Raw genomic sequence first — 3,365 nt, 5'->3', positions numbered from 1 at the left:
AAAAGTTAAAACCAAGATATTCTCGAGCTATAGGGCCTTTGGGTGTGCGTGTTTGTGTTTTAATTGGAAATATTTAAATGACGTTGTTCTGAGGTGGACTGACAAATAGAGAACCAACAACTGGGTAGCACATTATTTCCCTAGACAGTGTGTCACAAACACTGCATTTTCACCGCAAGGTAAATCTCCCAAAAGCTAAATAATTTGACGCACGCTTATACAATGAGACCAACCAAGTGACCTTCACAGTTAGTTCAATACTTGTGGCACTTTGAGTAAAAACCAACCTGGGCTGTGCATTCAGAATCTCCACCTTTGTTCTTGTACATGCAAGAACCTTTCCCCACTCCTCTGCTAGGCATTCTGCATAACATAAAAGCTCATTGACCGTTAGACTGGGTGAACTTGTGCAACTGCAGATGAAAGAGAATGTATATTGTTGTAGGAAGAGCACATTCCAACTGTTACTCTGAGAACAAGCTCACAGATATACACTGCACCATTCCTGTGCAAGATTCACAGCCCGGTCCATTAGTGTAATTTCACCATTACATTTCCATAATACTTCCTTATTTTCCTGGCTGACATCCTCGTCGTCTTATTTTGTTGGTGCTGAGGGATGCCTCTGATCTCTCTCTCTCTCTTCCAGACAAATTTTATGGGTTCCGATTCAGCCCAGCGAGCCATGGAAGAGACCCAATTATCTGAAGAGGATAGAAAGAAGGATAGTGGCGACATCAAGTTCAAGAGGTAAAGACCACGCCCAACCCCTGCCCCTCTCCGCAGGATGTAGAAAATGTTCGTTCTATGAAGGAAAAAAGAAAAAAACACAGATGACAACGATGATATTACTGTTGAAAAGCATGCAGATTGGTTATTTTGTGTCACTTCCTCCCGTTTATTTGGGTAATCGAATAGAGACGAGACAGAGGCTCTTATTGGACAGGCTATCAGTCGTTACTCATAGAGCACAAACACTCTTGGACACACAGGAGGAAATGAGCTATGTTGTAGAAAGTATAGGGGAGGATGTACTGTATATCTTCACAGGGATGTTCATCTGTTCCTGTGGCGGGGCGTCTATGTGGGATGGTTATTACATTGTGTAGGAGAAAGGAATCAAAAGCGGGTACATGCAGCTTATCTACTTCAGATGTTAAGACAGGATCTTTGCCGACGTGGCTTTCAATTCCAAATATAATCTAACCCTTATTATTCTTTTGTTAAATTAAATCAAACAAAGATCTCTTTGAATCGCCCAAAAAGGAGAGTCGTCCTCCCCTTACAAGCGATAGATACAGTTGGCACGATTGCACAGAGGAGGTTGAGTGTTATCACAAGGGATCAGAAAGGTACTCATCATAGCGACGCGCCTTCCACCAGATGCGCTTCAGGATAACGCACCTGCACCCCGACAATGACTCACTCCCGTCTCTCCAACCACGAGATGGTGCTTTGTACTCGAGCTGCCAGCAGGGGTTCTTCTCCCACTGCAGCTAATGGAGGATTTGATTAGTCAGAGGTGTATTCAGATTCAGCTTTTTTGTTTTTTCGGTGCTCGTTGCAGAGATTTGATATGCGCGCAGCGTTGCGGGATCTTCTTTCTTGAGTTCTTTGACTTCCCTCCCCCGCTCCCGACCCCCTCCCCCCCCCACCCCTCCAACCACCTGCGGCTTCTCTCCCCGTCTCTGACGTACTTAAAGACAGGTAACACGCAGAGGCCTTCGCTGTGCCTACGCTACACCCCCGCCACACCGCCGCCGCCGACCTCCCTCGCCTTTGTCGAAACCTCCTTTGGCTCTGTCCTCGCCTCATTACCGGTCGAGAAGAAGTCCTCATATCTTTTGCAAGACCCCCCCCCCCGTCTCATCCTCCCCTTTCGCCCGCTTCTCAGGTTCTCCACCGACACTCCCTTCGCCTCCGTGTCAGTCCCTCTGTTAGCACGCTTCACCCGCGAGCTGATCTCAAGCTGCGCCTCCCAGCCTCGGGGTCCTCCAAGGAGCAGAGGGGCTCTGTAAAATATTCACGGGTGGGTCGATTAGGAGAACAACACGTACACACACAAACACCCAACGCACCCCCCTGCACGCTTTCCACCTCCGAAAGCCTGCTGTCGCTCGTCTCACGGGGGACTATGCTCGGTTCTCCAGGTGGCGGGAAGTGGCAGGAGTGAGTCAGGGATGCACCGAGCGGGCGGATGGCGGCCGGGGGGGAGGGGTTGATGGGGGGAGTAGGAGATGGGCCAGGGCGTGACAGCAGGAGTTATCAGATGGTATCTTTACGGTGCTACGTCAGGCCCTGGTGGACCCTCCGAAGCGTCTGTTTCTCCGCTCAGCCAACCGGCACGCGGCGCCGAGCCCCTCCGAAATTCTGCAGCGAGGACGCTAATAAGAAGCCATGCCGGCCAGACAGATGCGCTCCTCCGAAAAGAAAGGAATTGCTTTCGCAAACGGCAGGCCTGCTCTCCAGTCCCTCTGAGCGTTGTTCGTGGCGAGGAAGGGGGAAATGACATTTCCGTGACCTCACACATTTGTCTGCCCGAGCATCTTTTATTAAGAGAGAACCGTTTTCCAGAAATGTACCACGGGGCTTTGTTAGTGAAAAGTCAAGAGCTAGTGGTGTCCCATCACTTCTTTGCTACCCATCAGAACATGTCACGGGCAGGGACAGAGCTTGCACACAGCAAGGTTATGGCGAGGGTTCGGGTTAACCCCTATTTATCAGTCACCGTAAAGCCAGTAAAGTAGCAAAAAATGACCGAATGACTGAAAACTTCCGGAGATATACAGTATTTTATGCAGGGTTGTGCTGTGCCTCGTACGAAAGGGTGGGCCGGGTAATCTAAGGCAATCTTCAAAGGCTCCGATGGTATTCATTCCTTGAAAAGAGCTTGTGTGGGAGGAGGACCTGCCACTCACTTGTACAGACGCAACTCTATTCTTTGATTGCATTTTGATTAAACCTTGATTTGTTTATCCTGATTTTCTGTGACCCGTCAGCTTTGCACCAAAGTCACCCTCTAAACTTTTGATTAAAACAAGTCCCAACGACAATCGACATATCCTTAAGGAACTTGGAAACTTCAAAGACCCTTTTTTCGTTGAATATTGTAAGCCATAGGCCTAAACATTTTTTTGTTGGTAATGTGAAGGTTTCAGCGTTTTACAAAGGAAGTGCAGTAGAATGAGGTCCTACGTACTTCTTTTCATTTCCTGGAGGGTTTAGGTTGGTTTAGGTGTAGTTCTGTGAAGCCCTCTCTGTGAAGCCCTCTTTGACATTGTTTGTAAAAAAAAAGGCTATACAAATACATTTGGATTTGATTCGCTACTTTTTCATAAGGTTTTATCTTAAGGTTGAAACATCTG

This window comes from Osmerus eperlanus, chromosome 24 (assembly GCF_963692335.1).
Source record: "Osmerus eperlanus chromosome 24, fOsmEpe2.1, whole genome shotgun sequence".
In the NCBI taxonomy this organism is placed as follows: domain Eukaryota; kingdom Metazoa; phylum Chordata; class Actinopteri; order Osmeriformes; family Osmeridae; genus Osmerus; species Osmerus eperlanus.
Note: the sequence above shows the minus strand (reverse complement) of the source record.